Genomic DNA, 25246 nt, shown 5'->3' with positions numbered 1-25246 from the left:
AATATGATAGAAGAAGAAGTTTTAAGATCTTTTAAGACACGTCCAGCAAATGGAACAAAGGTTAATAAAAAAAGATAAAGCTTCTGGATGATGTCTGTTTCATAAGATTTGTGGTGAAGATCTGATAAGAAGATTTTAGCTCCTTCTGATACAAGATATTTTCTTGATAATCCTTTTTATTATTAGATAGCCATAAATAGCTATATTTCATGAATGCTGTTAACTTTGAAATAAAACATGTATAGTGCAAAAAAAATATTTCGGATTTGATAACACGTTGTAATTTCTTTTCTCTAATAAAAATCCATAGATCTTATCGCTATTTGGGAATATGCGCCGTTTGACCCGAGCATCTGCGCCTCTTGAACTATTGACGTCATACAGCATTCACTTTTCCTTTGTTGCGTCAGATGTTTTCTATTATGACGTAAAAATTTTACGGGAACCTTTGTTATAACCAGTAATGGCTATAAGGTGTATTGGATCTGTATCCGTATTTGTATTTGCATATAAATGTCAAAGATACAAATTTTAAAATTCGTTTAACAGGCAGAAAGATATAAGACAGAAAAATGATAAAAGTCGCCATTAAAGGACAATAACTCTAATAAGGAGTCAAGTGATGATTACATCCATGCTTTGCTGTCCATTTTTGCCATATAAAGTTTCTGTCTCTCTATTATAGTTTTTGAAGATAACGTGGACAATAAATCCAAAAGACAACTTACAGTTTTGAAGCAATCTCAATTCATCATTCTGAACATTTTTGTCCACCCAGATTTTCTCTATCTACAGCAGTTTTTAAAATAATAGACAAAAAAAAACTTGCATTTTACCTCTATGTTCTATTAATAGCCATGTCGACTATGCTTGCTGAAAGGCGGGGTCGTCGGACACACTATTATTTTTGTATAATGTTTTCTTTTGATCCATTAATTTATCAGTTGTCTGTTAATTCTTGTGATTTTCCATGTGTATCTTTATCTCCTGTTATCAATTGATGCGTGAAGCATCGATATTTAATCGAGCGTGTATAATTCAACGACTGGATAAATACACGATAACTGGATCTTATATTAAACAAGTCAGATTTAGTGAGAGGGATAAGGTGTCAGAGCAATGGTAGGCGGTGTTTCTGTAGAAGGTAGAAGTGAAAAGAACAAGTTCCAGTCTCCGGTAGGGGAGGAAGTACAGAATAGGATATACTTTAACATTGTTATGTTGATTTTCTGGACACTTTATGAGTATATACATATACAACTACAATTGCTGTCTCCTAGACAAAATATGCACCATTAAAAACTTAAAATCAGATTAAAATCGCCACACAATACTTCCATTTTTTAGACTAAAAAGTTTTAAAAGTAGAAAGCTGCATCAAAACTCATTTTGACAAAGCACAGACTACTCAGTGGTCAAAAGAAAAGTGATTAAATATACGTCATTTAATAATATCTATTACAAGAGTCTGCATGCTGGGTGCATTGAACCCTAGTGGCTGTAATAACCGTTATCACATGATCTGGTAAACTTGAAACCGACATGAAAATTGGCGTTGACGGATATTATTGTTTTTAAAATCCACAATTCTTGTAAAACTGAATAAGTTAGAAGTTTCACAAACTCTATTCATAGTATTATATGGCATCTTTTCATTTCACCGATATGTATTGATTTGATAAGGACAATGTTGCACTTAGAGTGTTGTGTAAGTGTGATTTTATGCGTGTCCATTTTCATTATACTTTTATGTCGGATCCAATCTGAAAATCAATTAGTAAGACTTTCCGGACAGGGTCAACATATATTACTTCACGACATTGTCATAACATTTTACGAATACAATATATTATTGAAGTTAACAAGAAGATTATTATTTCTTTTTCAATATTTACTTTGTTTATCATTGTATGAATAAACAATTTATATAAAAATTCTTAAAATGTTACAAACAGATGTTTACTATTTTTATCTGTTTATTTATTACTGAATTGTAAGTATGTAGTAACCTTTCTGATAATTGTGAGACTATAACTAACCAAATCTGACAAATATTAATTTTTTTTGTTACATTTAATAATAACAATTTATCATTATAAAATTACAAATAATCACAATAATGCAAAACTATTTATACGTGCTCATGTTCAAATTATATACATATATTTATATACATACAAAATATAAGATTTACAAAATATACATACATCTTGTATCATAAGTATAATGTGTGAATATAGAAAATTAAGGGAAGCACACATTTATAAAGTGTTCTTTTCATTTAAATCTTCAATAATTGTTAAGTAACATATCTAACAGTAATAACTAGTGGAAAATATCAAATTGGTTACTTCACTAACTTTTGATTATCCTTATTGAAAGTTGATACTTCAAAATATAACAATGCGTTGCAGCATAATGGGACAAATGATTTTTGTGTGTTTTATGCTGTGCATGTACTGATTTTGTGTCATTGATGGATACCAAATATTCTGCATTTTTCTATTATAACAAAAACGTCATTTTGAGAGAAGAGATTTATGCAGTTATTCAAATTATCAACAGCAAATATAACCCAATTTCTTAGATGTAAACCTGTCATATGTTCTAATAAAAAAAAAGACCGAATAAACATCGTTTCAATTTCGGATGGGGCTTGCATAATGTATGGAAAGCATACACTACAATTCACATCAGTTATCCCAATTAATCTATTATTTTTTTCTCTGTAGTTTTATAACTAAATGTATGTGTTGCTAATTGAAAAATGATATAAAGAAATCAATGTGCACTAGATGATATTTCTCTTTAAGGCAATCTAGATACAAATATGAAAAAAGTGCACATGCTGAAAAGTCTCGCCTGCTGTGCTGACCATGATTGATTTAATGTTTAAAGTTTTTAAACAAAATTTGTACTGCAAGTATCGAACAATTGTAACATAATCATTGGTCGATTACAATTATGTAAAGGTCCGACAAACCCTGGAAGACATACATGTATACCTTAAAATCATGTAACACACCAAATATAGTTGACCTTTTGCTTTTAGTATCAAAGAAACAAACCAAACTGTGAAAACTGAACATTGACTAATGATCCATGAAAATGAGGTCAATGTCGGATGATACATGCAAGACTGACATGTACTCATTACAGTAATTCCATACACCATATACAGTTGACCTAACTGCTTATAGTATCTGAGATACGGATATCATCACATAATTTTAATCTTCAAGAGTGATCCATGACATGTGGTCGCGGTCAGCTGATCCTTGTGTGACAGACATGTATACATTGCAAGGAACTTATCAACCAAATATGGTTGTCCTATCACTCATAGAACGTGCAAAATTCACATGACTAAACAACTTTTAAATTTTACATGCAGTCGGTGCACAATGAAAATGTGGTCAAAGACCATGTACATATAACAGACGGACATTTTGTAACAAAAGGTATCTGCATACAAGATGTGATGCATATAGGTCTTTTACTTAATGAAATATATAAACTTGATCCAAAACTAGTTACAACACCGCCGCAGGATAGTAATCCCTATGTCTCGCATTCTGCGGTTTTCGTCGTAGGCGAGACATAAACTAAAACGTATACGTAATAAGTGGTGCTTAAAACAAAACACACCAACATAATTTACAAAACTTATTCAAGGTAACTAGTTGTGTGAGTTAACACATTATTTTCCATGAATAATATGCAAAATAGTCACCTGAGAATTGAGCAAATGAAAATGTCAATTAAAAGATAATTTAATGCAATCTACAAGCTGTGGTAAATTCTAAATAATTAAACACTGTTTTCAGTGAAATCTTTTATAAACTTTATTCCGGAATGCAGATGTTTACTGTTTGCAAATATAATTCAATGAGATAAAAAAAAAAAAAACCACCAAAAATAAAAAAAAAAACAATATCTGACATTTCCTTTTTTAAACCAAACATGAAATTTTTAGTACAATGAGATCAACAATATAAGACACAGCACAACACACGTTTAAGTGTGCATATTAATGAATAGGAATTAACAAATATATTAAACTTATATCATTTTTAAAAATAAATATCATACTACTGACTTATTAATGACTTCTTTTATATAATAATAATAAAAACCAAATGTTTGATTAAAAGAGTAAACATAGTTAGGAACAACAAACAAATATTCCCTGAGGTCATAACATACGAATTACAATTCAATAAAATACAGATATGAACATGTAGTTAAGTTTGCAATCACAGAATTCAATTTACCCAAACAGTAATAAGGTACATTTAGCAAAAATATATAATATACAAATCAAAATACTTGTTCACGCAATACATTGTATAAAACAGAAACTTATTTGGACTGTGTCAAATTCTTATTAATGCTTTGTTTAAAAGTAAAAGTGAACTTTACACATTTTTTTATCGTAGTCAATTCATGGATCTGATCAAGATAACCAAAATATTTATTAAACAGCTCAGCTTTTAGCCTAGAAACTATCATAGAAATATGTTGGCATAAAACAGGGTTAACAACTGGGCAAAGCTCACTCTTGAATAACGACGATTTATGGTAACATTCAATATATATCTCAGAGTCAATATCCCTCATTTGGCATGCTGTGTACTACATTTACTATACATGTCGAAAACATAGGTAGTATTTGACACATTTTTTGGATCTTAATGGGAAAGTTTTGATTTTCGATGTTTTCTTTTTACCGATGTTCAAGTCTTTCGTTCTCTTCAGATTCTTCATCTATTCTGATTTCTATATAATAACTATCACTCTGGTGTGTATCCGTCTTATTATTGATTTCTTTAGCTAAAAAAAAAAACAACAGCAATGAAATCAGAAAATATTTCCTTAAAATCTTTAAGAAAAATACTGGGTACTGACATCTAGTTCAGAACCAATAAAAGTTAATAATAAAAATCATGTCTCCAAGACAAAAATTTAATTCAGTACACATCCAATATCCAATGGATTTAGTGCAGAAATATAGTTATCGTGAAAGTGAATATGTGTATCACTAATGAGTACTTTCATATTGATTTAAACACTATAACACTTAAATGCATTCTGATCTTAAAATTCATTAGAGTACTTGTTCATTTGAATGAAATATTCATACAAGGGAAAAACAATGAATTAAAAACTGTTTTCCAGGCAGCTTAAGTAAGTGTTTTTCACTTGTTTGTACATTCATCCGAAATTAGTTTTGCATTAAAAATGTAACGTATTTTCTGGCGAAATTAGTCTTATACGTAAATGATTGTCAAGAAACCTTCATAAACTTACAAAATTTTCACAAGGCCAGTAAATTATGAACATAACATCTTGGAAACGTGGCATTAGATCAATAAATGTTCATTATAGAATAAAGTTTATTTATAAGAAACTATGTCCTTCACGACATACTTGAGGGTTCATAATTTGAGATTTCATATGATCCCTCGAACACAAATCTTATTTTAATATTTAAGTATCAAATCACTCGAAATGCTTACTTATCAAAATCAAACAGAAACAGCGACGATAAATGACGATCGTGTGATATAATTCACTTTCACAGATGAAGTACAACCAGCAAAATTTCGCAATATTATTTGATACTACATAAAGAATTTCTATAATCATTTGATAATGTACATACCATTTTCTGTTTTCTTTATTTTACAGATTACCAATGAGATAATTATTATAATCAGTGTAAGGGGAATGAATGTAACCAGTAATATAAAGTATAATTCTTTGGATGGATTTTCTGAAAAGATTGACACAACATGTATGCAGAAATTATGAATTATGCAGTCACATTTTTTAATAACAATAAATATAATTATTCTGAATTAAACATAACTTATCAAATATAGAACAATTAAGCTGATAGTTAGCTAACCAAGTGCATACAGTTAAATTCTCATTGTTTGTTACAATCACGAAAAACAAATCATCCTATTTGTATCAAAAGTTTTTTGTATTTGGAATAATGTTACTATTAATATTCAATTTGAAGCAAATATACCGGAAGTCTTTAATGCATTTTATGTCACAGAAACAAAATTAAAATGAAATCTAACACTCAATAAGCTGTACATGTATATAGTATACAGTACATATAAATGTAGGACTCAGAGGTGCGATAGGGACGCTGAAGTGCGGTGGTCACGCTGAATGGCGATGGTTTGCGCCAACGTGTGATGGTCCGTTCGCTGATGTGTGATGGTCTATTTAAAGGGTGATCGCTAGGTGAAAGTTAACAAGTGTGCAAGTATTATGAGCAGAATTTTTGTTTCATAGTTAGTAAATAATCTTGCATTCGTTATTGACTATGAATGTAATCGGGTACAGTAGTATATTAAATGGGAGATCGTCCTCTTTCATTTTCTGCATGTGGACATAATTATGCGTTAACATTTATCCTTACTGTGTTCCTCTAATAAGATCCTCGTTTGTTGTCACAGAAGATTAACTTTCCCATCTCCCCCATTCACACCCCGTAGTATTAAAATTTACTTTTAATTAGCCCCTTATTAACTCAAAAAAACTTATACTAGTAAATGAACACAAAGCATCAAAAGCATGACGTTTCGGTTATTTGACTATTACATAATAATCTCTTTTTTTATTTTACATCATTTGAAATATACAAGGAGTTTCCCTAAAAATGCAGCATGAACGTTATGACATTTAAACAAACTTTTCAAGAACACAAAATATCTGAAACCTTAAAAGTTTAAGAAAATTATATATTGACTTTTAAGAAAACAAAACAATCCACCAACAAAGTTCAGATGAAGAATGACTGCACCCTGCCCAATTGTGACATTCTGACTGATTTTGGATTCGGATGACCACTGATGCATGTATAACCTGACAGTTTTACCTGTCTATGCATTCGACCTAGCTCCTTGTGAGGATCATGCGATTCCCTTATTTTTTGTTTGGTCTTCTTAATCAATTTTTGAGATTTAAACATAGGTAAACTACTGTTACTTATATTTACACCCAATTACTCTTATGGATACTCGTCTCTTATTGGTAATCATACCAAATCTCCTTATTTTTTATATGCATGTACAAAATTTAATTGTTGAAATTTCAATTACAATATAGCTGAAAATCAAACCATACCACGAACTCGTAACATTGATCATGGCCAATGCACCATAAATATGCGATATAGGTCAGATCAACCCTTACTGACAGACATTTAAATATTACACACATTCTCCACACAAATTATAGTTCACCTGCTACATGTACCTAGCATAACTAATAGCATTTGTGAAACCGACCTAATTAAAAATTTAGAATGGAAATAAGGAATATGGCAAATAGACTACAAACCGACCAAAGCGCAGATAACAGCCAAAAGCCACCAATGGGTCTTCAAGGCAGCGAGAAAATCCTGCAACCTGAAGTGGGCCTCAGCTGGCCACTAAATAAAAATGTGTACTAGTTCAGTGAAAATGAACGTCATACTTAATACCAAAACATATGAAACAATGAACTTAAATTAAAAAAAACCCATACAAGACTAACAAAGGCCAGAGGCTCCTGACTAGGGACATGCGCAAAAATGCGGCGGGGTTAAACATGTTTTGTAGGATCTCAACCCTCCCCTATAGCTCTAGCCAGTGTAGAATAAACACACAGCAATACGCACAGTCAAGCTCAGTTTAAAAGAAGTTCGAGTCCGATGTCAGAATAGGTAACAAAAGAAAGTAAGTAAAATCACAATGATACATATATTCACAAAGGACTACTAGCAGTTACTTACAAGCCAGCTCTATACCTCAATTAAACTGATCTGAAGATTATGTCTTCATCATATCAATGTCAAGCACAATTCCTCCCGTTAGGGGTTTAGCATCATACCATCATAAATATATAAGAAGAACATAACCCATATCATGCCAACAACTGGTTTTAGAATAAACGTGTTTATTTTCGATGCAAAGACCCTATAAGTGAATCAATGTAAAGGCCAAAATATACCATCTTTAATGATCTGAAAACAGTATCGGCACTATATCCCTTCTTGACTAGTATGTTTAAAGATTTGTATAGTTGACCAACGAACTATGACAATAGAATGCTGTTTACCAAATCATTTTTTTTTTGTCAACCTGTTAACATTAAATTCATTTTCCGGATTTAAAAAAGTCAAACTCCAACATTACAGTTCTAAACATTTTTAAGAAACACTTAAAATATTAAAAAGTGATTATGGAAAGATACTGTGTTTCCATGAGTGACCACATTTTGTTTTTTACGGAGAAAAAGAACAATAAGTTCATTTCGACCATTCTTGTATTGATTAGAATGTTATAATTATAATCTTTACTGTACTACCATTGATTGACATAATAGTAAGCAGTATACTTGTGTAAATACCTTTTGAAAAGCATTTCCGGAGATCTTCATTTGAAATGATGTACTCTTTTATGAGTTTACATTTTACTATCACTTCCACATTGCAATGCGGTGTGTCTGCAGATTGGTGAATTAAATCCAACTCATAATAGTTTCCAAAGCTTTTAGATGATGTTAAGTTGAAGGATGAATTTGTACCCTGAAATATTTGGAATATTAAAATATACATGTATGCCTTGTCACTCTGTGACATGCTGATAGTGGACATATGAATGATGATCTAGATTTTTAGTCACTTCCTGACTATTTTTCCTTGGACTATGGTTCTTACTTGTAAGGCTGTTGTTTTGTAGATGTCTAAATTATGTCTCTTTTCTATGGGAAAGCAAATTTTTGTTCTTTCACCGGAACTCAAGTTTTGTTTTTCCTTCTAAATGGGTGTCACATATGTTTATATATGCAATAGTTAAATACAGATTATGTATTTGAGGTATAATATTGAATACTGTTATGTGAAAACCTCTGGTTTCTTGCATATGATACATATGACAATACAAATAGAAATATCAAGGTACTCTATAACTAATGAGCCTGTGTCGCTTACCTATAATCATATTCAACAACTGCCACTTTCGAACATGGTAGGCAAGAATAGAGTTCATGACAAAAATCTTTGTTTTGTTGATATTGTTTAACTGATCATTTAGTCCGTTTAGATTCTTACTCTCTTCTTTAAGGGCGATCACTCCTATAAAGAGTGAAAGTCTAGTTACTATATCGGGGAAATTTGACTTGTTAGTAGGTCTTCCTTATCAATTTTGCCTATTTAAGTTTCTATCTATCTATTGTAATTTGATATAAGGCAAAGCGCACACACTTGGTTAAAAATGTCATCAAAGGGCAATAACTTCTATGAGAAATCGTTTGACAGTATTGACGTAAAAGGACAATAGGTAGAGCTCAAAATTCTGAACATTTCTGCTCTGTCAAATTTAGTCTATTATTAAAGGTTTTAAAAACAATAGACAAAACTTGCATTTTACCCCTATGTTCTATTTAATTCATGTGGGCCATCTTAATTGGCGGGCGGGACACGGACACATTTTTGAAACTAGATACCTCAATGATGATTGTGGCCAAGTGTTGTTAAATTTTGCCTAGAAGTTTCTGAGAAGATTTTTGTAAAAGTTAACAGACGACGACGGACGACGAGGACGACGGACGCCAAGTGATGGGAAAAGCTCATTTGGACTTTTTAGCCAGGTGAGCTAAAAAGGCTACCCATTTCATCAACATGTAATTTCTATGAGTATTTAGGTAGCGATATTACAAGGTACTAAAAATTGAGAAAAAAAAATATAATAAAAATGTAATCAGGGCTTTATTTAGAGACTGAGTGAAAAAATAAAATCTTTTCATGAACAAATTTTATGTCAGACAAATTTTCTTTGAAGTTTTTTTTTATTTGCGGAGGCTTTTCATTCTCGTTTAAAAAAAAAGGGGATTATAATGAAAAAAACATGTATACAATGTACTTGTTCATGTTTTTAATCATTCAAAACATGTCGTGACTTAGGAGATATAGAGCGTAGCATACATGGATACCCATTTACCATTTACAATTTCCTTGAGTTGTCATGTCTGTATTTTACTAGATAAATAAAATTTTCTACTTTTCAACAGCAAATAAAAACCTCAATTCTTGTTTTTTAATGAAACCATCAGTCCTTCAATTGCAGAAAGCTTAATATTATGATAAAGAAAATGAGATACCTTGTTTTTCTGAGTATATAAATATAAAAAGAAAATGCGTTTTCAGGCTCCAACAGAAACGACAAGTTACTTTATAGAACATGTTTACATGTATATGTAATAACAGTTATTGTCAATGCCAAGAGTATCAGGATGTATTCTGGGTGTGACAGGTACTAAGTATTTGTCAACTTAAAACCCAATCCCCAATCATGTATATATCAAATAACCAATTATTGCAAATCATGCAATAAACATGATAAAGTAAATTGCTAATATACTGTAAAAAAAACTTGAAAATAGCATTTCCCTAATAATATGTAATTTTGCATCTTTTGGTAGATATGAAATGTTTATCAACTTAAAAAAGAACCAAAAAAACAAGATAAAACTTTTGTAGACGAAACGCGCGTCTGGCGTAAATATAAAATTTCAAGTCAAAATTGTACCATCAGAGAAGTGTACAACCATCTCTAGTAACATATACATAAATATGTATAAAAATGAATAATAAAATGAAATATAAACATGTTGACCTGATACATGTATATAAATCCTAATCAAATACAGGTACATACAGTTAAACAATTCTAAACATAGAATGAACTAAACCATCGTAATTAGAGATTAATTTTGGTAAACTGGATGTAGATTGAACAACCATAGGTATAATAGCCACTATGACTAATATAATATATCAATGGAAACGATTAGAGATTGATTGAAAATTAACAGGGAATGAGCAAAAACAATATTATATTGTGATGTGATATCATCATTATTCTTTTGTAATTACATCTGTAAGCTACAAAATAAAGACTGAACTCTGTTCAAACTATTTTGTCTTTTGTTTAAGATAATATATCAGATCTCAGGATGTTTTCACTGGAGTTGTGTCATTCAGGTAGTCCAAATAATTATGACGTCTTGAAAGGCTATCTGCGACGCCATAACGCTGAAGCCATTTATTCAGTTGGACTTTGAAATATAATTCACTGCTTTATTTACGCGTTTAGCTGATTTTCTTCAACATGCGCACTTTAGAAATATAAAATACTTTTTTACAAGCAAAAATGGCACACCGCTTTCCCTCCTCCCCACACACGGTAGGTCACCGGAAAATAACTATAGGATAGATAGCAGATTAAAATTTTGTTTATCAATGTTTTTCAAATTTGTTTTCGTATTTGTGGTCTATTAAGGCTTTTTAGACCTAAATGTTGGCTAACGTCAATCCGAAATACAAAATCTGAATACACTGTTAGATTCAGAATATTAAATGACACCATACATCTATCATTGTAATTCAAACGAATGCATATTTTGGTTAGATCAAATAAAATTTAATTTTGGACCTTAATGTTAACCAATTTGCAACCGTCCCAAAAATAAAAAAATCTAAATACAATGCACATTAAAGATCCCGAAGAATTTAAACCCCATTGCAATTGATAAATGAATAAACAGTGTATACATGGTATTAGAAAAGTATTGGTTTTGGCGCCTTTTTTAGGGCAATAACCTCCAAAATCCGTCCCAATCGTCCTTTTTTTTTTATATGAAACCCTGTGATACAATTTCACAGAGTATCACTGACTCATACTCAATCTGAGTTAGTACCGCCTCAAAGTGAGGTACTCAACTATAGACATTTTTTTTTCAAGAGAGGAATACTGTAGAATAAAGATGTAAAAACTTTGGAGTGTTTAAATGTTTGTAAAGAACTGAATTTCCAAATAACTTAACTGTGAAAATAAGAACTTATCAGTTTCTAAAGCGGCATCCAGTAATGCCTTTCTGGGTTGCCCAATTTGTGAAAAATTTAAGCTCACTTCGTTCACTGAAAATTTAAAAACATCGTTCTGTGAAAATGTCTCAGTTTCGAAACGAGCCATCATACATAAACAAGTATATGATACGGACAGAGGAATAATGGAACCTATGAGAAATGAGTTCCGTATCTTAACCAACCTATTGTCGGGGAACCAGAAAATCCTAGCGTTTTGTCCCTTTTTGGCCCCTAGCCATCTTTTTGATGTATGTAAACCTTGGGGTGCAATTTCATACAGTTCCAAACATTTAAACACAAATGCTTGTCCTGAAACAAGGAAAATGCTTGTTCTGGCACGTAATTTCTAAACTGTTAGGAAAATAACCCCCAAAATCAATCCCATCCTTCATATTATGGTATGGATCCTTGTGGTACAACTGCATAGAGATCCATAAACTAATACTCAAGTTATTGTGTGGAGACTAAAAGTCTTCGAACGACGATGACGAAGATGACGACGATGACAACTCCATACCCCATATACGACCAAAAATGTTTGCAGTCGTATAAAGATATAACATTATAGCATTTATTTCATGACTACACAATGTGGGATTGTATACCTGCTTCAAGCTGGAAACCATTGTTGAATGCTTTTCGTTGAAGGGAAACAAATCTTAACGTATAACAGATCAAGATACATACAAACAACTGTCATGTTAAAAAAAGAAGAAATCAAATGAAATGTTAGTAATCAAAAGTCAGCAAAAGTCTTTTGTTACTTTGTGAGTACTCTAGAAATCGAAACGTTGTTAAAACACCCATGCACATTAAAGTAGGATTGCTTAACTAACAATCCTCCTTCTTTTTTTTCTTTTCTTTTTTTTTGGAGAAAGGTGGTTATTACCAGGTTTTACAAGGCAAAAACCTCACAATTGAATGACTGTAACACTTCTATTATTTATATGAGTTTAATCTGTGTAAGCATTCAAAAAGGTACATTAGTGACAATATATTTTCAAACTAAACTGTATAAAATTCTCAACACAGCAAAACTTAAAAAGTGAATAGAAGCAAAAAATGTTTCCATCTGTCAGCTAAAATGTCATTCAATCTTGGTTTATCTGCATTATTTCAAGAAGCTACTAATTACAATATTTAAACAGATTGATAAACCTGACTATAATGTGCTATTAAACTTACCTCAACTAAAGCAGTACATCTTGGAAATGGGAATATTTTCATGAAATGCAGTTTTATAGTTAAAAGTCTATCTGATTCGTTTGTATGAACTATAGCTCTCACTTCATTTGCTGGAGGATCTAAAATCATCAGATAGTTAACTGGTGAGTGTTTTTTTCATTTGTTTACCTATCACATAGTTTAGATTTTTCATCTTACATGTATTTTTTTACGTGTTTGTCATTAATGAACATTTTTCACTTAACCTCAAATACATAAATACTAAAGTGCACAAGCTAAAATGGAACAACCAAAAAAGGTCTTTTCTTTTATTGATATATATATATATTATTTCGTCATTATTTCGTTGGTTTTTCTTCTTCTACAAATTGTTGTCCTGAGCACACAGTCTTTATTCTTGTATTCCTCAGTTACAGACATTTCATAAACTTGTATGGTAGATTGAAGCTTTTAATAAACAAAATATTTTACTGTCATAGTAATGACTTTAAGAAATGTGCATGTATAAAGTAAGAAGTGGAGGTTAATGTATTTTCCAACATACTTAGTTTTTTTTGTTGTGCTAAATATCTAGTTTACCCCTGTCCAACTGCAATGGCATTGATTTCGACTAACATGACAATTTTCAGTCTAGGACAGGTTAATAAAAGTTGAGCCGATGATACAAACAGTCTTATTTAATTTGAGGGTATAACCTTAAACTATAGTGAAAATATATCTAGATTACTATTTCAGTTCACTGTGTGTTCTTTAAATTTAATTCTTTGGGAATTATCCAACAAAACTTTGTTATTTATATTTACTAGTACACTTATAATTTGTAATACGTGTATGATCTTCATTATTTAATGAATATCTATTTACTCACATTCAAAGTAATTTAGCATTTTCTTTTTTTGTGTTTGGAAGCCGTATCTGCATTGGTACTGAGAGTCAAAATCAGAATCGGACACATTCTTAATCTGCAGTTTGAACTGGTTCCCATACGTTAAAACTTCTGTGTATTTAGAAGAATCAATAGATTGGCCATTATAACAGATCAGATCTGGTCCTTTAGACCACTGTCTCGTCAATTTATCATTAATAACGTCTATACCATGAACTGTACATATAATGTTGATATTCTGGTGTATGCGTAATATTTCTGGTTGGAAATTCAGTGTTACTAAAATAGTTAATAAAAGAATAAAAACACAAACTAAAATATGCAAAAGACACATGTATTTGTTTATTGTTGACGTAAATATATATTATATCATAATATAGATGTCATTCCTGTTTTGTTTTGTGTTGAAACCTGTTATTTCTTATTAACAAATAGACCATTTTTCATTTTTTCCCACGTATACATGATCTGTTGACTATACATTTCTTGTATATGTAAAATAAACTAAAATAGAGTATTTTTTAACTGGAAACTTGTTGTTTTTACAATCATTATTTTGTTTTTATTCTTAAAGATTTTTAAAATATGAAGAATGACATCTTTATCTTGTTGATCATTTTTGCTTATTAATAAAAAGTTTCCGTCTATCTATCATAGTTTCAAGAATTATACAATAACACAAAACATTAGTAAAAATTGTCATTAAAAATCTAGAGCAATAACTCCTTTAGTCGAATGAGGATTACGGTCATAAGACTTATTTGTAGATCTATATTGTCTTGCTGATCTAGTAAGGTTTACGCAGGATAATAAGCAAAAACTATAAAAGGTGATAATTATCATTAAAGAGCAATAATTCCAATAAGGAGTCGATGAAAATTTCATCCGTGTTGTCTCAAAGAGAGTATTCCTTAACAGAAAACTAAAGTCTTGTATTTTTACAATGTTTCAATTTTAAATGATTTTTATATTTGGAGAATGAATTCCTTGCTGACCTATTTGTATATGTTCTTTTCCTGATCTTTTTTGCTGCATAAAGTTTCACTCTGTCTATTATAATGATCAATGTTTTAAGCAAAAATGAAAAGAATTGCTAAATTTCATCATTTTAGGGCAATCATTTCTGACAATTATATTGAAAATGCACAGCAGGTCGATCTCAACATCTTGGACATTTCTACCCCTGTTAGATTTTCTCCATTTTTAACGGTTTTGAAGATGATAGACAATGTTTGCTTTTTATCCCTTATGTTCCGTTTTTAGTCATTTTGCTGTTTACACTTTACACTTGATACCCAAATGATGATAGTTACAGCTATCAATCTGTATATATCGAGAAAAATAGACAATCTCACAACTGGAATTGAATGATAAGGACAAATTAAAAAAAGTGATAGTCAAAATGATTCAACATTACGATCGGTATCTGAGAAAATCAGAGTTTGAATATCACGTACCGTTATATTTCCTATAAAAACAAACATGATTTTTTTATTCAGATAATGACTAAACTACTATTCTCTAAACATTTTCGTTCAATAGTTAATGTTTCAAATTGCTCTAAACATTATTTTGAAGTACCTTCATAAGAAAGTGAGTCAAACTTGATATTTTTGATCGTGAAAAATCGGGGACTACATTTTTTATCGTGCACTTTTTTATCGGGAAATATCCGGTGTATAGAAATAAGAAGATGTGGTATGAGCTCCAATGAGACAACTATCCATTCAAGTCACAATTTGTAAAAGTAAACAATTATTGGTCAAAGTATGGCCTTCAACACGGAGCCTTGGCTCACATAAAACAAGCTATATGGGGGTCAAAAATGACTAGTGTAAAACAATTCAAACAGGAAAACCAACAGTCTTATACATGTATATATAAAAAACGATAAACGAAAAACACTTATGTAGCTTATTGTCCTAAAGCAATTCCTGTCTGTCTATCTGTTCGTTAATACTGATACCAATTATAAATAAATAGTTTTCCTACCAATAAAAGGATGCATGGTTCCCTGGCGATTATTTCATTAAAAAAGGGGGAGAACATCTTTGCAAAAGCTTTGCAAAATGTCATTCGTTTTGCTTAAAAAACTCACAAAGGAGTACGTTCACGAAGGATCCATAGTGACCATTCTATTCTGTATTCTTCAAATTTCAAAAATAGAAACAAAAATTTGATAACAAACAATGAACGAAGACATTGTATATATTAAACAGATACAAAATTTAACTCTGACACATAAGAAGAATTATGATGTCATAAACCGCCTCGGTGGTCTTTTAGTAGCGTGTTCACCTCGATTGCTGTAGGTCGGGGGTTCGAATTCAACGGCCGGGTAAACCAAAGATTTAAAATTGGTATTTGCTGCTTCTCCGCTAAGCCTGCGTCATCAACAGATTAAGGAGAAAGAGCATAGACTGGTCGGCTCGGAGTCAGAATAATGTGTCCGGGTAAGGTGACATGTCTTACATACTGACTGTTAACTTTTGAGCAAGCATGTTAAAAATCCGGCTAAGCGTGTCGGACTTGTCAAAAACATGGTAAATATTCATATTACATTAACATGTTCTCTTCCTGAATATGCATCTTATTTTTATTTGCTGTACGTTTATAAGCAGCCATCCAATATCATCATAAATTTGCATATTAAAATTTGTAAATACAGTATTTTACATTTGGTTTTACACAGTTTGATTTATAGTCGAAATCAAAGGCCTTCGTTTTCTTACTCCTTTTGAGAAATATTGTTTTAGCTAGAATTTTAATGGAAAAAATGACAAATCATTCCGGGCATTTCATATTTGCTGCATGTGAAAACTGGAGGGAAATGCTGTAAACACTTACTTTTTTATTTTGATATTAACAAATCATTATTTTCATCATGAAGTGTTTCGATTTCAACAACAATTTATGTGTAGTTATAAAATAGAATTCCATATTGGTTCCCAGTAATAAATTTTCGATTGCAAAAAGTTTGGAAAAAGATATATCACAAACCTAAGAAAAACACCTTCAGTTCTAGGGTCTTGGTCGAAATTAATATGAGGTTTTTTCGGCCAATTCAAGTTAATAAATTCCCATCCCGCCCGTCCCTCTGTCTAAAATTGTCCCGCCAAGATTTTTTTCTAATCTTCGATTTCCGGATTATGTCACAGGTAACCGCATCGTTAATTTAGTTTCATTCAATTCTTCCGGTCTTAACCACGGCGGTTGACATTGTTTTCTCGGGGTAATAATCTGCTCTATTGGTTGACAATGTTTTCTCGGGATATCACCCTCGCAGCTATGTGTTATTTATATACTATCTTCTAATGTGATGTGACATCATGGTAATCAACAAGATTTGAGACCCAAATAATGCCAATGCTAAATATAACGTAAAAGTCAGAGTCAGCCTTTTCTCGCCATTTTTTTAGTCAAAGAGGAGTTCCATAACCTATCAATAATTTTAGCCTATTTTGTTACCTAACAAATGCTTTTCTGATTTAAAGAATCAATTTTGAGTTGCAGATTTTTTATATTTCACTTGACTACATTCTTAAGGCAGATGGGGTGTCTAAATTATAATCCATAGAATTTTTTGATAATTTGCCAACAAGTAGTTTATATCAAGCTTTTTTAAAAAAACTAATAAAAAGAATGGTTCACGGGGCTTATTTTCACGCTACAGGTTGTACAAAATTGACAGATTTTGTATAGATTATGCATGGAAAACCCAATTTTCTGCCATAAAACGAAAACTACATTATAGAATTTTGAGATAAAATATGAGAAGATAGCTCCATTTTTATGCTTTCAGATAAGAAAAAGAAAAAATGGGGTCACGGGACCAGTTTTCTTGCTACATAATAAAATAGGTAAATTCCTAACACATTCTATTGTAAAAGTAACTTTATCTGAATTATCTGCCCTTACATTTGAGTTGCCTCCCCTTAAGTGGCAAAGTTGGAAAAAATTGAATCAAACAAAAGTATTCTGTTTTGTGTAAATTACAACCATAAATATGATAAAACATGTCATTTTCTATATTGAAATGAAAATTCTTACACATGAATTAACTACTATTCTCAAAATTTGCACATTTTCTTATAGATCTAGACCGATAGTTTTCTGGTATTTCAAAATCCAAGATGGAGGAAGACACCCTTTCTACCTTAAGGATGTACAGTGATGAATGTTTGTTCAAGATAATGATGTTTTTCGGTTTATTTGATATCACTTTTATTCGGAACTGTTAACATACCATATGCATATGCTGTGGAAACCTTCCAATTCAACAATACAAAAACGAAGATCAGGCTGAAATTACATATGTGTAGTATACCGACCATTTTTCACAATACCTACAAATAGATTGATACAAAATATTATGATATTACACATGTTATGTATCGCGTGCTCTACTGGATTGGTTGAATTGAACCAAACACAGACGAGCCCTGCCAGGACATAAACATCTTACAAGCATAGTCAACCTATTGCATAAAGCTTTCGAGACCGCGACCTTATCGGATATATAAGACAATAATCTATGCTAACTTTAGTTACACTTATGTATCCCGCCATATTTGAACAACAAAACTATTTTATTTTTTAATATTACTTTTACCGTTAAATCTGTTTTATGTGAAATCCATTTTACGTGACTCTCTACTTCTGTATCCCGTCATACTTTGAACGACAAAATTATTTTATGTCTACCTGTGCGAATTTCAAACGCGCGATTTTACGCCAGTACTTAAAACCTTCCATCCTTTATGGGTGGATTTTATAGAGATAAATAAAATCGTATAATAGAAAAGCAAAATGAGGATGTTAAATTTGATGTATGCCTTTTTGTGCTTCTTCGTTACATTTGTTTGTTTTTATAGTGATTAAGATGATAACACAATGTTGACTGCAGTACCCCTATTTTTGACATTTTTACCTATTGTGTCTGTTTGTTTTGTTCACGCATCATTGTCAATATAATGGAATTTGATGCGACTGTCATACAAGTGAGAGGTTTAGCTAGCTATAAAACCAGGTTCAATCCACCATTTTCTACATAAGAAAATGCCTGTACCAAGTCAGGAAGATGACAGTTGTTATCCATTCGTTTGATGTGTTTGAGCTTTTGGTTTTGCCATTTGATTGGGGACTTCTTACCTTACCTTTTCTGCAACAACATGTATCTGTTAATTCCCTATTATATTGCTATTTAACAGTTTAAGGTATTTGTAAATGTTTATTTGAATACGTTATTTTCAAATGAAGAAATGTACGCCTAAATTTAAATAAAACATAGTTTCTTAATATTTTGAATTGCCTGAAAAAAAATGAATTTCGAAGGATTCTTTCTGCGGATTGTACAAAACGTTTATATAGAAAATACTTTCGTTCACTATAGAAGATACTCCTTTCCATCGACATGAAAATAATAATTGATTTTTTATAAAAAAAAGAAGATTTAAAAATCGTCAATCTTTTGAAATATTCAAAGAATATGCCTAATATTGAGGGACTGTTGGAAAACGGGTTTGATCCTATTTTGTAAGTCATGTGACTACCATATTTGGTCAATAGAATATAACTTTATAGTATGATTATGGAAAGGAAATTAACTCTTTTAACCATTCATCAGGTCATATAATTTAAAATTTCTAGTACTTTTTCCCTTAATACTAATGATTTTATTTCTCGTGCTTCGTTTTCCCGAATTTTATTTTCCGTGCAACGTTTTTGGCTATATTTATTTCACGTGTTTCCGTGTTCAGACCCCCTTCTTTTACCACCCTCTTTGAATGATAATCTGTGAATATTTAAATGAATAATACGATAAAAAAGAGTAAAACAAATAGTTATGATTGTTTCCATTTAAAGTAGAAATGATTAAAACAAGTTGAAATCATGCTGAATATTTGACATAATTACTTTCCATTTTTGACACAAGGTTTATGTGTCACAATGCTTTATGTTAAAACTGGTATAATTAAATATAAGGGTTTTTATTGGTGTAGTCTGCTTATTCAAACATCCATCGTTAGTTTAATATTTTTCAATTTCAAATGTCTCGCTTTATAGCTGCTTGACTATCAATAAATGTTATGAAACATGTTCGTAAAATCTTGCCACATCAGTGTAGGTATTATATAAGACTATTTATCGGAGAAGAAGTGGACTTTTTTCTCAGATGTCTTTTTGCTAAAACGGGATATCTTAAAAATTAGTATAACTCTGGTAAATTGTTAATGCAATACTAAGGAAAAATAACGTTAAACGTTTCAATCCTTGCGTTGTCTGTTTGTAATATGATTATAATCGTGTATATATTCCCTTAGTATTTTCACTCTATTTAAAAAAAAAATATTGTGTCAAAACACCAATTTAAAGATAAATTGAGTCATTCATTACTGTCTACCATGTATATAATTATATCAGTTGCTGGACGTCAGTCTGGTGTAAATTTGTTTAATAATTTGATGCAGGTAGAACAACTCCGTGTCTGCAGTCAAATAAAAATGAAGACAGTAGTCAATTGCAAGAACGAGTACTGATACAACACTAGTATGATTTACAAATGTATTGATTTACAAATAAGTTCATACACTCAAAGGTGTTGGTATTTATTAAAATCAACTCCTCTCAAATATAAGTGTCAACAATTAATATATTTTTGTTTTACATAATAGAATCGACAATATATTACACATCTAACTTAATACACTATTCTTATATACTACCTAAAACTGTGAATTGCTTGAAATAAGAATGATCGAGTATTGATAAAATTTGTATGTGAAAAGACAGACAGACAAAAATATCAAATATGTATAAAAGATCTAGCAGATTCTTTTCACTTGTAAAATTGGTGTCGCAAACAAACTGATGTAAGTCAATAATTTACGTTACGTCAAGTTAAATATCAGTAATTTGCTTGAAACAATAAACAAACGTGCATAACTCTCACCTGAGCATTTTCTGCAATAATATATCCGTTGAACACCATTCTTTTGCTATCTTACAGTATGAGGTATTTGTACATATATATTTGATTACAGAAAATATATTTTCTTCTCATCGAAGAATGAACATCGGTTTTAGAATAGTGATTTTGAGCACTGATGAGTGAATATTTTTTTACTTTGCAATGTGAACTTAAATTAGCCAAATCCTATATATAAGATTTGAGTTGTCTTGCTTTGCTCATATTTGTACATGTGTAGTTGATCATATTCCGATTTATACACATGCAATTATTCGTGAAAAGTATGGATATTCAAATACACATCACTTTGTACACTTTATTATATTTGTCTTTATATGCACAATTAAATTTCCTGGTATGCATTTGGTACTTTTCTGTACATTATTTCATAGATAAGGGCATTATTTGCTTTACATGTAAACGCCATAATGTCGACTAACCTTGAATTCAATAACCAATTTCTTGGCTGTTTGTGTTGGGTAGTATCCATTTGAACTAGGTACATGTAATAAGCACAGCATATTCCCTTTGTCGAAACGATCATTTAATTAATCAAGAAGACAATACTGTTTTAATGAAATCTATTATTTCGGCTGTGCAGGTAGTCATATTAATATATACATATGTCATAATTATAATACAAATGAAAAAAACATGTATTTAAACTGACAAATAAAAAAAAAAATGAACACATGACGAAACGATTGAAGTTTCAACGACAAACCAAGGCATATTTAATCATTAAAAATTTAAATTATTAAAAACGTTGACAATCTGTATTCTGGTGTTTCTGAAAAATGATAATCAGTTACTATTACAGTAGAGAGTTTTCAGGGTTGAATATTGTCCGCCATGAAGTTATGTCAACCGGTCAATTTTTCACAGTAAATTGTGTCCACGGACATGGTATTATACAATATCGACCGGACGATATTTACCTATGAAATCGTCCTTCAAGGAAAGGACAATATTTCATATCAGTAAGTGTCCTTCATAGAAAGGAAAGCATTTCATTCGAAAAAATGTCCGCTCTAAATACCTACAAAATGTATACATAGCTTCAGTTCTATCTAAATTGAAGTTTTAAAATTAGCTGAATTTAAATTTTAAAACCAACTTGAGCATTGAGTACATACAAAAAGTGATCATTATTATGTGTAATTAAATATGTATTATACAATTAAACACTTTTATTGCTAAAATAATTGAAAATGGTGTGGAATCAACCACGCTGCATTTTTGCGCCTGTCAAAAGTCTGGCCTTTGTTAGTCTTGTATGTTTTTTAAATTTTAGTTCATTTATATGTTTCGGAGTTTAGTGTGACCCCCATTTTCACTGAACTAGTATACATTTTTGGTTAGTGCCAGCTAAAGCCCGCAAACGGGTGCAGGATTGTCTTGCTGTGTTGAAGACCTATTGTAGGCCTTTGGCTGTTTTCTGCTCTTTAGTCTGGTTGTTGTCTCTTTGACACATTCCCCATTTCCATTCTCAATTCTACCTTCAATTTCTGTTTATATCAAAATTGTAACTAGTTCTTATTTGGTTTGTTTTAGTAATGTTATCAAATATAGCTTAAACATTTCAGTGACTTTTTAATTATCTTTCTTTTAAGGACACTTTTTACTGTTAAAAAAGTGTCCTCATATTGAAAATCAAAATTTTATATCACAGATTATAAAAGTACTTGAAATTTTGTCCGATTGCATTGACACTTTTTCACAGCATCGGACACATTTAGATATACTTTTTCTGGGACTTCGTCACAGGACACTGATATGGCTCACAAGTTCTACTTTAAAACTGAAATATTTATGCAATATAATTCAATGTACTGAGTGACCCAAGAAAAAGGGTGTTTTAAAGTAAATTTGAAGGCAATCCAAACTAAACTTTGACCAGAGATGTGTTCACCGATTCTTCAATAATTCATAATTTTTATTCAAATATTTACACATTGACCTCTGAAGGACACCGACCGAATTATTTCAGTTAACATGCGCAGTGATACATATATGTGCCCAGTAGACTGATACTATTTATTTTGGGATGTTCATCTGAGGATTGTTACCTTTAAAATTTCTCTCAGATAAGTTCCATGATCGTTTTCCTTGTAAAACATTTTTATTTGTCATTTTTTTATAACCAGGAAATATAAATTTCTATATCTTAATTCATAAACCACGTACAAAGCACTGACTAATGTCAACATGGCTGCAATATAGAACAGTAAGTGAAGTTTATTGAATAATTGTTTTTATAATAATTTTTGAACAGCGATTACAACAAAAAGTGAATTTTAAATGCCTCATTTCTAAAAACGAATATTGGGCAACTCGGACCGATTAAAAATAGCAACCATGCGTCACTGCTCATACCTAGAAGAGGAAGTAGGTCAAACTTTGGGCTCTTCGAAATACTTTTTTTTCTCTCACTTAAATCACGATTTTTTCTTAATTAAGATCATTGTATTTATTATTGATCTACCAAAATCAACATATTGGTAAAAGCTAGATGCTGTTGTGTACCTAAATAAAAAATATATATATATAAATTTTTTAACTGCAAAATACATCATGTGACCAATACAATTTAAAACCGGAAGTAAACAACCAATCATCCGAAACAAAACAGGCGTAACCAAGAGACAGTTATCGTTCAAGGATCGAAGATTTAACTCTAAGTCTATCTGTAATAACATCCTCCTTTTTTCTAATCTGTTATCAACTATCTCAAACAACATGAACACAATCAAAACAAAACTTGCAACAGGCCTTTTATCAACTTGCATTGCAAAATCGTTACATTTAGATATGCATGCCAACTGCAACGCTGTGACAGTGAAAATAACATACATGTACTGATTAACATTGAAGCTGTAAGTCGATCCTGGAAAACGTATGTCAAACAGTTCTACATTAATGTTAAGTACACAGTTGAAGAAATCATTGATAAAATAAGACAAATGAAATTAATAGTTACATGTATGTAATTGTGTAATCTGCTACTTACAAACTCCTATACACCTGAACCAAAGCCAGGGCCACGTACACTAAAACAGGACTGTACAAAATGCAAACATCGAAATACACTATATACAACAAAACCAGAAGATGGATATGGAGGAGTATGCTAGCAGTTCCCCCAAAAATACATATCATCAGAATTTGACACAGACTGCAAAATGATCTCGGCATAAATAACATTTACAAACAATGAAAAACTATACTTAGGTTTGTACTACAGACCACTTTCAGATACTAGTAAAGGAAAATCATTTAAAGAGATTAGTATTTCTCTTCCTAATAATGCACGCAAGAAAACAAATGCAAACATCTAGCTAAGTTGTGACTTTAATCTAGGCTACATAAACTGGCGGACACTCGATATTACCAAACAAACCTGACTCAGCACTACACCAACAACTGCTTAATAATCTGAATAATAATAACTTGGAACAAGTAATTAACTAGAACACCAGAAATGATAGAAATTTAGATTTAGTGTGAATGACAAATCCATCCTTTGTAAACAAAGTTGAGGCCCTCCCATGCAGCTATCGGAAGAAGTAACAAAAGTTAATTTAAAAAAACACAATGTCATACATAAATTAAAACCTTGAAATTCAAACCAAACTTCCACAGACAACTTAAAGTATGCACTCACCCATTCTCTCACAAACGTAAAATCATCTTATTGTTTTTATCTTAATATAAAAAAAATATTACAAAAATGTAATAATTTAATCTGAAATTAAAATTGTAATGTTTATAAAGAAAAAAGAAAAAATGTGGTTAACTTTAAAGCAACCACACAGTCATGTACCGGAAAGTTATCCTCAAAATATTGATGGTTTTCTGTACCTCAAGAAGAAGGAGAAAAAATATAGATTGGACTATTTGAATGATTATCTAATGTTGTTTTTGTAGCTTCTAGCTCCACTGGTTTGGTACAGTATGTACAAATTTTATGATTCAGCTAGTATTTTGTGGCCTTTTATGTAGTCAATTCAAAAGTCTTATAACATTTTCGTATATTAATGGTATTATATGACACTTTCGATACAAGATAAATTACCTATATATGTATTGTTTATTTAAAAAAAAACTAACACAATACTGGTACAATACTGGTACACCTTTTTTATATCAGTATTGTGCACAATACTGGTATACAAGTTTTGCAATCACCAACTACAATAGATCCAAAATAATTTAATGTTATATTTCACATAAAAATTGCCTTTTAATGTTGCTGAATCTGCATATATAATAA

At 30.9% G+C, this 25246-nt stretch overlaps 1 long non-coding RNA gene across 1 annotated transcript; it reads right to left on the bottom strand.

The window, feature by feature from the left end:
- Positions 1 to 2127: 2127 nt before the first annotated feature.
- On the bottom strand, positions 2128 to 8582 carry LOC127736598 (uncharacterized). Its single transcript, XR_007999065.1, has 3 exons — positions 8413 to 8582; positions 5666 to 5776; positions 2128 to 4833 (listed from the first exon to the last, which is right to left on the bottom strand). It is a non-coding gene; the product is annotated as an uncharacterized LOC127736598 (long non-coding RNA).
- Between the last annotated feature and the right edge of the window lie 16664 nt (positions 8583 to 25246).

Source organism: Mytilus californianus, unplaced genomic scaffold, assembly GCF_021869535.1.
Source record: "Mytilus californianus isolate M0D057914Y unplaced genomic scaffold, xbMytCali1.0.p SCAF_34, whole genome shotgun sequence".
Classification (NCBI taxonomy): Eukaryota; Metazoa; Mollusca; class Bivalvia; order Mytilida; family Mytilidae; genus Mytilus; species Mytilus californianus.
The sequence above is the reverse complement of the archived record's forward strand: the minus strand, read 5'-3'. Positions and strand labels throughout refer to the sequence as shown.